Below are 11,568 nucleotides of genomic sequence, written 5' to 3' on the forward strand. Positions count from 1 at the left end.
AATGACCCAAATTATTTAAAGATATTCCGCCAGGCTTTGACGCTTGACTGAGCAATTCAGTAACTCTGGAAAGAATATTATTTAAGACTAATGACACAGTAATCTGCAATTAGTTCACTGGCACATAATGAACCAATAAAACTAAATGATTGTGTGTGTGTATTTACATATCTGAGTCCTCTGCGAATAACATTAATGATAACTGTATGGTGCATTTGCATACAGCTTCCTGACCAGCGATCTCGACGTCCTTTACGAGTCTGCCTTGGTGGAACCTCACAGTAGCCTTGGGAGGTAGGCCAGTTTTGTTATCCTAAAATTACAGGTGAGGAAACAGAAGCACTGACAGTTCCAGTGACTTGCGCAGGGTCCAAGCCAGGAACAGGAGCCAGGAAGCAAATGTACCTTTGATTTAAGGTGGGTGTGCCTCCAACCGATTACAATTTGTGTTGCACCTGCCTACGCCTCGGGTGCTTGGCTCCACCTTTTCTGATCCCGACTGGGGCTAAACCGCAAGACCATTCTTTGGCATTTGAATGATAAAGAACAACAAGAGGAAGGATTTTCTGGTGGTTAGGGTGCTAGCCAAAGCCTTTGCAAGACCTGGGTCCGACACCGTTCTGCAATGCAGTTCCTGGCAGAAGTCCTCAAGAGTATGTAGGTGCCTCAGCTGGGAGTGGGCCTAGGTGGCAAGCTTGCACTGGGTCCTAGGTGCCTAGGCAGGACTCAAAATCCTGGTAGAACAGCCTCCTAGGTGCATGCCTGTAGCTGCTTGTTTTTCGGTCTGTCCCAGAGTCACTGGAGAGAAGCTCTGTTTCCCTGCTCCTTCTGGACTCCCCCTACCCCTGCGGGGCTGTGGCTCCTGTGTCACTCGTGTCTGTCGCTGCATGGAATATATGTTCAGTATGGGCACTATGTAATTCCAGGCGTAGCATGGTTTGAATGTCAGATGGCAATTTGCTAGAAGGCAGAGATGTGTACGGGGAGGAAAAAGGGAGGAGACATTCCATTTGCTCTTTATTTTTTTAGTTGCTGAAGAAAGTGCTATTTGCTAATTAATGGCACAGTTCTGTGCCATATTTCATAACTTCCGTGTATTTACTTTCATGATAACTTCCTTGAATCACATCCTAAGCTTTACGACACATTAACTTGATAGTGTGCTTCTTTCCTGTACTTTCCCTCAGTAAAGCAGATGAGTGGAAAAAAAACCCCAAAACAACCCACAACATTATTCTCAAATCCATATGGGAAAGATTAAGTTCTTAACCCAATTATGGTGAAGTTTCAAGTACAGGCATTGTGGAAAAGCTAACGAGAAGTTAGGAGATATTCATCGTTCTGATGAGATTTGATATCCATCTGAATGGGAGCTTGGCTTTGGACCCCAGTTTGGTTTTGGATTCCATTGAAGTTCCTGCAAATTTCAGATGAGCCCAGATTTTAATCTTTGGGTTTGACCCACCCTGAGCAGTGATACTAATTTCATGCTTCAGGCCACATTTCAATTCAAAATAGAAAAATGGAGTATTTGTGACTTATAAAGAGGAAATGATGGTATCAAAGGGTATTGAAACGTGTCCATTGTCTTTACAATTGTATAAACATAAAGAAAAAAATATTCACTTATATAAATGTTAAAAAATGGATTCTCATGTAGGAATGAGCCAGTGTGAAAATGTAGGTTCTGCTGTTTGTAGCACGTTGAATTCCTTCAGTGCAGAGAGGAACTACTGGTTTACTTTCTCCCTCGAGAAGTAAAACAAAAGAATATTACTTGTGCTTTGGTTTGAGACTTTGCATGTTTGAAAATTCAATGTGAACTTTTATGCTTGTTATTCACATCTGAACACATAACGTTTCTATGCCATATGCTGACAGATGGTCCTTTAAGAGCGTCTGTATCATACGGTAGTAGTAAAGCTCCTCCTGCTCTGTGCTAGGTGAAATGACTGATGGGTGTGGCTATATTATGCATAATGTCTCTGGTATACACACCTTTATGGTAACTACCCACAGACATTACATTGGATTTAAGTATGTATGTAAGACATAAATGCACCAGAACAGAGTTCTTTCAAAATAGGTACTGAAGTCATGGCAGTACTTTCTGAATGTACTTTGCTGCAGGATGAATATAAATAGAGCAGTGCTCAAAACATCCGTGCAATGAAATCCTTTGGAAAGGATGAACTACATATGTAAGGCGCTATAAGATGCTGAAATATGACTATTTCAGCACGCATGTATATTTGCAATATAAATCCGCGGTGTACATAACAAGTGCCAGGCCTTTTTTATTTTAAGACTCCAAAACATTTTATATAACATGTTTACACTGTAATTCCAGCAAAGTAATAGTCAGAAAAGAACACCATGAGCTTTATACATAAATCATATTTCAAATGCACTTATTTGATAAGCCATACATGCATTTAAGTTCAACGGAGCTGCAATTGTTTGCACTTGCCTCCCAGGCCAATGAGCGAGTATTTCGCTATCCCACTTTTTATCACGTTGTGCTAATTATCACATTGTGTTGCAGCACTGAGGGGAAAGACGTACTGATACTGAGACCTTTACCAAGGAAGTGTAGTGCTATGGAAAAGCATTTCTTGAGGAGGCCTCCGACGTTCCATAGATGGGTGCTTAAAGGTGTACACCCTTTGCAGATACTGCTAGCAGTGCTCTCAACATTTCCCTTGTATGCCAGATCATGACCAAGGAATACCTGCTTCATTTCTCCCTCGTCCGTGTCTGATGGAAGCCACATACGCCATACAGTTAAGGCCAGCTGTTGCAAGGGAATATTAAGATGGCCTGTGGCACTTTGCTTTTTTCTGGAGGACTTTCGTGCAACCCAAAACATGTCAACAGCATAAATTAATTCCATATTTCTCAGAGAATTCTTGAAAATTCGGGAACAACTTCTGGAGACCCTGAAACTGAGGTATTCTTAGATGCCAGGAGATCAGTTCACAAGAGTGAGGGGAAAAAGACCAAATCCTTCTCTTCCTGAAATAACTGGAGTTCAGCTGTCAAAGAGTAAGGACCAGATGTTTAGACTTTCTCTATAATGACAGTTTTGCTAATACTTAGGTGGGAAAAAACCCATTAAAATAAAATTTTACTGTGTGGCTGGAAAAGGCTGAAAAAATTATGTTCCAGAGTCCTCTAAGTATCTAATTGATGTCCTGACTCAGAGTAGTATTTATAGCATGATAACAAGGTAGACAGCAATAAAGAAAATCTAAAATGAAAATCAGCTATAATAACTCATTGAACTCCTAATGCCTTCTGTTTGTCCCCCTGCTTGGGAATCTTCCTTCTAAAAGCTGCTGCATCAGGTCCTGCACATGTCCAGCTATTTTTAGGTTTGCAACAGGCTGTTTACTGGGGATTTGAAGTCTGGCAATCCAGATACTCTAGACACAGTTGGAATGCTCTTGCTCACACACTCGCGCCTCTCCGCAGGTTACACTTGGAATTAAAAACTGCGATGTGGCTCTGTCATTCAAACTTTACGGTGTCTGGCATTGGGTATCAAAAAAAATTGTGATGAAATAGAGCACTGTGGTTTTAATTTAACCTACTTAATGCCAAAAATATTCATGGACCACTTATTGGCCAGTGGGCAAGCAAAAAGTTTTGGGTGATCTTCCATTTAAAGACTATATTTGTGGTTCAGTCAGGAATCAAGATTTTTTTTTTTTGAAATTTCATAACCTTTCTTCCTTTTAAAGCAGTATTTCAGACATTTGTATTCAGTATTCAGCAGGCGCTTCTTGAAAATTGGTATTCCCTCCCTTCTCAAGCATGGATTTTGGCAAATTTCTCATTCTCCATTACATGTAATATTATACCTGTCCACATGATCAGTGTATATGAACTGACAAGATCAGCATAACAAGACGTTTTAAGTTCTGAGGTACTCTTCACCATTATACCTTAACAAACTTTTAAAATGAAATAACCCCAGTGATTTTGAAATCCCTGTAAAAAACAAACTATAAATTATTTATAATGTTAAATATATACAACTTATTGTTCAAAGCATTATACCGCTTTATTTTTTTTAAATAACGTAAATTTTTTGTTAATTTTTACAAGTTATCAAAATAATTTTTTAAGCTTTTTGGACTTTTCAATATTTCCATGCTATGGAATTGCGATACTTAGGGCATCCTGGATCCAGCATATTGAGGAAAACATGAACAGATAAAATCTTATTCAAATTAGAAACTATTTAGAAAAGCAGATAGAGTTGAATGCTTTCTTCATTCTGTAGCTCCAATATCTATTTTTCTATCAATGCACTTCTTTAAATGCAATTCCAGTTTAAATCTCCTTGTTTCATGTAGTCCACCTATGGCTTTAGCATTTGTAGGTGCAATTCGTTTCAGCAGTCATAGGAGTATGACTAAAGACTACAATACAGCAAAAGAATTTGATGCTAGTTGTTCTTGTTGGATTTTCACTCAGAAACACAAAGCGGACGTGATGTTATTATTACCTGTCAAATACTCTGCCTTGAATTCTGTCATCACTGTTTGATATAAGTTATAAGCTGGAAACAAATGGAAGGTTAATGTTGATTTTACAGAGACCTGAGGAACATGTTTATGTACTTGGTTCCAAAATGCTGAAATTTGAAGCCTGAAACCTTAAAGAGAGGTCAATGGGAATTTAGCATCTGAATGTCTTTGAGGATCTGGGCTTTGGTGCTGTAAAAACTTTTTATTCCAAAAGTAGGCCTGAGGCCACTGTCCTGATTTAGAGATAGCCCCGGCTCCCTTAACAGTCTTCTTGCCTGTCTCTAACAGGGGCTGTGACTCCTCACCAGCTCTGATATTAAAGCTAATCATGCACTGTGGATGCCAGAATACAGGTTTAAGGTCCAACTGCACCTACCAGTGTTTGAAAATGTTGGTATTTTTACTCTGTTTCTGAAATACCATCTCTGTCAGAGGCAGTGGGTAGGACGGGAGCACATGTACTTTGCTTTGTTTCCCCTCCAACTTGAACTCTGTTGTGAAACACAATCAGTCTGGTCATGGTCTACACAGCTGAGCTTTCCTTAGACGCAGGAGCATTCCTCTGAAGGCAACAAGCATTTAAGATGATGTAAGGGGGTTTCTGACCCCCTGTGGGTAATATTGGCAGACAAAACGAGGACTGAGAAGTACGCTTACCTTTTCTGACCTTCCAGAAAGCCAAGAGGAAAAGTCTAGTGGAACAAAGTCCCTACTAGAAGGACACAAATAGGTGTAACGTACAAGCACTTGTACAATATTGCTATCTCTTAGATATTCTTCTGCTGAGTATGGAGGACTTCTGTGTGTACAGTGTATAAGGTAAAAGTAGCATCTTCTGGTAACCGAGCTGCTCCATCCCCACCATGCATATCTGACGGGAAGCTTGCTGCCTTGCATCGCTTCATGCAATGCCTTCAGCTTGTGCAGATGTCCCTCTGTCAGCTTCGATCTGTGCCTCCTTCCCCAGGTATTGATAGCAATCATGCCCTTATAGCACAGAACACAGCATGAGCTAACTACCCAAGTATTTTGTCAGCTTTTTGATCAGCCTTTGCACCTTGCCCCAAGTTCTCTGTTGCCACAGTTACATTGCTAGCTTTGCCTGAGCTAATGAGCAGCTCTGGTATGTTTACCTGAGCTTTAGCCCCTGAGAGTTATCCTCTGTGCTTCCCTTCCTTATTTTATGTGTATTGTGCAGAGTCCCTGGCAGGCGGGCACCTCAGCTAGGTGTTGACAGAAGAAGGAAGGGCAATAGTCTTCTCTGTCCCCCAGTGGTGGGACTATGGTTGCTGTAAGCACTTGCTCTGAAAAGTCACTCAAGCCCAAATTGGCTTCTGGTTTGTGCTTCCAACGGTGGACTTCAGGATAGGGAGGACAGTCTCAACAGTCTGCCTTTGTAGATAAAGCAGAGCAGAAGCCTAGCTTTCAGTGCCCTGAACCAGTCCTGGAGGAGTGGTGAACCTCATTAGGCTAAAGTTGACCTATCTGTGTCCTGCTTTTATATCCCTGTGCAGCAGTCCCATCACTAGATATCATCCAGTCCTCATAGCTTTACCTGCAACAATCCTTTACTACGCCCTGTTTCTCTTGACAGTCTCATTATGTGTGCTGAGAAGGAGCAATCACAGCTTTGACATGAAAGCATATTCTTATCAGTTAATCCTTTAAACAATTTCAAATGGCTACATAAGCAGAGCTATGGCTATCCTGTATCTAAATGGGAGAAGGTACTATCTCATCATGACAGGGCCTGTAGGATCTTACATGCCTACAGACTAGTGAGCGTAGGGATGCTTGAAATACCTGTGAGATTCTCCATACACTAGTGGAAATGCCAGTGCCATCTCCACAACACCTGTTTCAAATATTTCTGGGGAAAGGATCTAGACTATCCCTAGCAGAGAGGAGCAAGAGTTAAATTGTCTCCTACAGAGAGAGAGGCTAAAACTATCATACATGTACCTGAAGCTGCCTTCATGCTGGCTACTGTGGTTTCATGTGACCAGGTATCCAGAGAATAAAAGGGAAGCACCTAAGGAGGAAAGAAGGGGCTTAGACAATCTTGGTGTCACTTTCTTCTGGGCACTGTTGATCCAGGGTTGCCCAATTGCTACAGGTATGAAAGGCCCCTCAAAAATATTTGTGGGCCAGGCAGAAATTTGCTGTAAGTGACTCCCAGACTGTAGGCAAGGAGCTGGAAATGCCTGGCTGCATAAAAGGGGATCATACTTTGCTCCTGGGAAAGAGCAGCAGCAGGACCAAGTGTTGTGTGAATCCTACTGGAAGGCTCTGTAATGTTCTCCTGAGGAGTTAACAGCACATGGGGTCCATAGCATTTTGCTGCTCATTTTCTGTGCTCCTCATTGTGCATTGCACTGGAGTTAGTGAGTCCAAAAGTGGTATCATAAATGTATCACTTCATTGTAATGGGGTTCAGGTACCCTGCACAGATCCTTAAAAGTGCAGTCCAGTTCACATTAACAGCAAAATAATAACCTTTATCCTCCAGGTATCCAACCAAACTTGTTTCATCTCCATGGTACACCAGCAGCTTCTTGTCTTCTTGGAGAATTATTTCAGCTGCCTTTTCTCAGCTGCAGCAGCACAGAGCAAGGAAAGAGGTAATCCTCGAGGTAAACACTTGTCAAACTTTTCAGGAGTTTATAGGTCAGAAACAACACTGTCAGTCTGAAACAAGGAAGTTGTGATTACAGGTCTACATGGAGGAAATGCCAGAATTAATAAGGAGTCTGCTCAACCTTCGAAAAAATCAGCAGGCTTGGCTCTGAGAGGTCACAGGAGCAAGTTATTTCTGGTCCTGTGAGGCTTCTGTGAGGAATGTGCTGCTGCCTCTTTCTCACCTTGAGGACACAGAGCAATGGTGATTCTCATAATTGTCCAGAGAAAGGCAGTATGGGACATTGTGGGTGAGACGGCCACAAAGCGTAGAGAGCTTTTTCAGCTCTCTAGAAAGTCACCGCCTTCTTCACTGCATCTGCAAGGGCGAAGGTTGGTCAGATGCAGAATTCAGGTCTTATGTGAACTCCGAATATGACGCCACCCAGAACTGAAAGCAGTTATCCTGCCTTTGTTTCTTGCAAAATTTAGACCAGTGGCAGGCTACGTACTCCTGGGTGTCATCAAGTCATTTTCACTCTGACGAGCATCCCGCTGAAGATGCTGACGAGCTGCTTCGCTTGTCTGCCGTGCTTTCCCAGCCACCCAGGACCGCGTCAGAGCCCTTCAGCTCTGGTTCCTTTCTCTGCCTGAAAAACTCAGACTCACCGACACATGTTCTGAGTGTGCTGAATAAGCACTGCCCAGGCCCTGGTAAAATAGACTCTTGCCTTTCTGAGTTATTGTAAGCCAGTAGAAAGTCAGTCTGTTGCTAATGAGTACTATTAATATCCCTTTTTGTGAGAACAAGTCATCTAATACCCTGAAGCTAGAGGCAGTTAGGTTCTTGCTTGAGAGACCATATCATCCTATTATCATTTTCATCTGGCAAGCAAATACAAAGAGCTAGAATGAAAATAGTGAATTAATTATACATTTTCATAGCAATTCTTAATCTCATTAAAACTTTTGCAGACAGGACTGAATTGTATGGCAACCTCAGTTATTTATTTCTCATTAACGGAGATCAGACCCTCGAATCCGAACCTCTCTGGAGAGAGGCACCGACCGGCTCACGCTGCCTGGACCGCTCTGCGCAGGGCAGTGCTGGGGACAGACGCACCCATCCTGCCGTGCTCACGCATCCACCGCGTTCGTGAGAGACTTCTTCTCCCTCCTGGTCTGGTTTTGTGTTTGCCAGGTGCTTGTCTCTCAACGCGAGCGACTCCCTATATTCATCCTGTGGCTTTTACATTTTGAGAGCGAAGTCTGGTTAAATGACTATTTGGGAAAAGTGGTTAAATGGGTGGCCCGAGTTTGGTGCTTTTAAGGAAGCTCCATTAGGAGTGTAGCGTCTGGTGCTCTGACAGTAATAAGCAAGTTTTGAAAGGAAAAGTAGAATCTGCATGCTTTCATGTAGCTTATGGTTTCATTTCCTTGCTTTTTAGCCTTGATTTGAATACGCTGCATATGTAGCAGCCCCATGAGCTTCACAAGCAAGATTTCTGTGTATTAATTATAGCAACTTTATTATTTCCTGGATATTAACATTAAATTCTTAAAATGTCATCTGGATGCCAAACACTTAAAATTCAAGATGTAGTGTGTTTAAGAAAGACTCTTATCTTGTGTTACAGAAATTGTGCTTCTTCTCTAAGGCAAACAGTTATCGCTGAAGTAATTTACAAGTAGATTTTTTTCAGTTGCCTTAATCAAGCTTTTTAATATACATGCAAATTGTAGCAGCAAAATGTTTGGATACACAAAAGCAAGAAATAAGTGCACATACTGTATTTCTTTCTAGATATTGTGTAAGCACACGGTGAATATTTTTATAAATACGAGCTTAAATGCATGAAAAGCACACTCAAAGGTCATTTGTAAGCTGAGTTAGGATTTAAAACCTCATTCAAAGACAAGGTAAAAGTGAAGACTAAAAACACTGAAGAATGGGCATTAAATAATGGTATTAAACATTTACAAAAAAGGACATTTTGTAATTTCTTGTTTTGAATCTTAATGTGGGTGGAATCCTGGCTCTGCTGCAGTCAATGGGAGTTTTGGCATTGACTTCAATAGGCCTGTGTTTCACCCTGTATTTTTAGGATAATTCTTCAGGGGATTTATGAGATATAATTTTAAATCATAACAGAAAACACCCACTAAGGAAGCTACTAAATATTTTTTTGGGAAGAACAAATAATTTTAAGATGGGAGCAACTTGAAATACTCTTCCAACTGATTTTCATTTGCTCTTCTTTTTTAATGTAGCTTGAGTTTTATACCACGACAGGAAAAAAAACGTCATGTGAATATCCATGCTGGAGAACTTTGCTCTTATGAGACTTCCAGAAAAGTTGCAGCATCCAATTTTTTTACTTTTATATTTGATGAACTTTAATGAACTTGATACCCTTGGCTAGTAGATAAGAACCACATCACATCTCATCATTAGTCAGCCAGATAATTAATGGTTGCAACTGCTGCAATAAAAACTGATATTAATCAAACCTGCCATGGTCTGTTTATTATTGTGAAGCAATTCGCATATGACAAGCTGACAGCAAAATACGGAAGAAACAGAAAAGCTATTCATGTGGATTGTTTGTTTCGGTGAGTGACATTTTGCATTGGTTAACACCATCTGACACAAAGCAGGTAGCCATGTGTTTTCAAAGGCCTGCTTCAACGTCTATGGCAGACAAATAGGAGCCTTTATGTTGACTTCCGTGTGCTTTGAAGTCACTAATGAGTATGTTTTTGAATAACATATAGTGTGAAATCTCAGCTGAAGCAGTAAATACATTAGCATTAAGGTGATTATTTTCCATTCTTCCTCCTCCCCTCTACTTCCTATTTTTGTGGTTTTCTGATGTTACGTCTTGTCTGTGATTACATAAGCTCTTTGGGACAGGAAGACTTATGTATACACATATATATGCGTGTCTGTGTGCCTGTGTTTCTGTACGTGACATCTCATCTGTTCTGAGCCCTTTGCACACTCCTGTGCATGAATTTCCCAAAGCGCAGCTATATGGTCCTGGTGACAGTATGTCTTATAGTTCCTCAGTTATAAAAATAGCTTTTTTTATTGCTCAGGGGCTGTATTTTGGTTTAATGCCAGTTACGTTAAAATGTGAATCCTGTGTGCTAGCTAAGATCAAGGTAATTTTCAAGGAAGTGTTTGCTTAAGGGCCGCAGAGTTGTACCAGGAGATGAATGCAGCAAAGAGTTCAGATCATCCTCTTCAACTATTTAATAATACCATTCCTCTGCAGCTTTCGCCAGAGGGGTCTGTTCATTGAGGTCAACATTTTCAACCTAAGAATTAAATTTAGATTCTTCAGTCTATATTTATGTATCTAAATATAAACGGTTTCATTTTCAAAGGTGCAGATTACTCCGGACTGGTGCTGACAGCATCTATTCCCATCTTCCCTGGTAGAATTATTAACAGGCACCTTCATGCCGCGCTGTGCCAAGCAGGGATTCCTGACATGCAAACACATGCAAATATCATGAGTGCCATCTGCAAACGTAAAAGGACCAGGATGAGGAAGGTTGTATGGACATACTTCAGGGGGAATGAGTAAGTAAGCACAGAAGCTGGGAAGATCAGAGCAAAGACTGATTGTTAAGCTTGATTTTTATGGCAATGAAGATCTGGTTAGACTACAAGTAAAAATGAGTCAGTTGATCCAAACTAAATCTTGAATAATGAAGTGCGCAATTACTGAAGCACCTTTTTAAGGAAATGTTTGTTCATGTCAGAGGAGAGCTGCAAAATGCAGTAGCGTTTGTTGACTTCAGCCTAGGAGAAACATTAACATGGAAGGGCAAAGAGCTGACTGTCCACGTCAAGTTTTATTGATGCATTTGCATAAGGATAGGTACAAAACATCTGATCTAATTAGAACTGCTCATCCTTTCCTTGTGCAGTGTGAGTTGGTGATAACCAAGAATCATCAGGCAAAGGGTGCAAAAAGACCACCGAATGTAGGTCAAGCGCCTTCTGACTGGAGTATTCTCACTGACTTTAAACAGAATAAACAACATCTATGCTGCTCGTCTTGAGAGAGCTTAACTATATGTGTTCTTATATCTAATCCACAGCGCTGCCAGGCTTTGCTTTTCATGTACATAGTAACTGACAATAAACAATTGAAATAAAATATCGGTTCTCCAAAGAAAGTTGGCCAGTTCAGGTAAAAACACTTTCATCTCCAAACTCCTGTACGTACATATTACTGTTCGTATTCACCGGTATCTTTGTTACCGGGTGTCTTTGTACCATGATAAGTCTCCTCTTTTCTGCCACCGCTCCCCAGTTTCAGTTGCTTTGTAAAGGTAGACTAGAATACTTTTTTTTTTTCCTAATTCTCTACTATTAAAAAACAGTGCACGTTCATACTTCAGA

The 11,568-nt window shown here is 40.9% G+C and overlaps 2 long non-coding RNA genes across 3 annotated transcripts in view; both read left to right on the top strand.

The window, feature by feature from the left end:
- LOC142422083 (uncharacterized) overlaps positions 1-3,075 on the top strand; it is a 29,904-nt gene extending 26,829 nt beyond the window's left edge. For both annotated transcript variants that reach the window (XR_012779042.1, XR_012779043.1), the window contains 2 exons: positions 226-417; positions 2,903-3,075. This is a non-coding gene — a long non-coding RNA (uncharacterized LOC142422083). The remainder of the gene's footprint in view (positions 1-225; positions 418-2,902) is intronic.
- A 3,954-nt stretch (positions 3,076-7,029) lies between these two features.
- Positions 7,030-11,279, top strand: LOC142422088 (uncharacterized). The gene is made up of 3 exons (XR_012779044.1): positions 7,030-7,156; positions 8,127-9,764; positions 10,542-11,279. It is a non-coding gene; the product is annotated as an uncharacterized LOC142422088 (long non-coding RNA).
- Positions 11,280-11,568: the final 289 nt, after the last annotated feature.

This window comes from Mycteria americana, chromosome 1, assembly GCF_035582795.1.
Source record: "Mycteria americana isolate JAX WOST 10 ecotype Jacksonville Zoo and Gardens chromosome 1, USCA_MyAme_1.0, whole genome shotgun sequence".
NCBI classification, from domain to species: Eukaryota; Metazoa; Chordata; class Aves; order Ciconiiformes; family Ciconiidae; genus Mycteria; species Mycteria americana.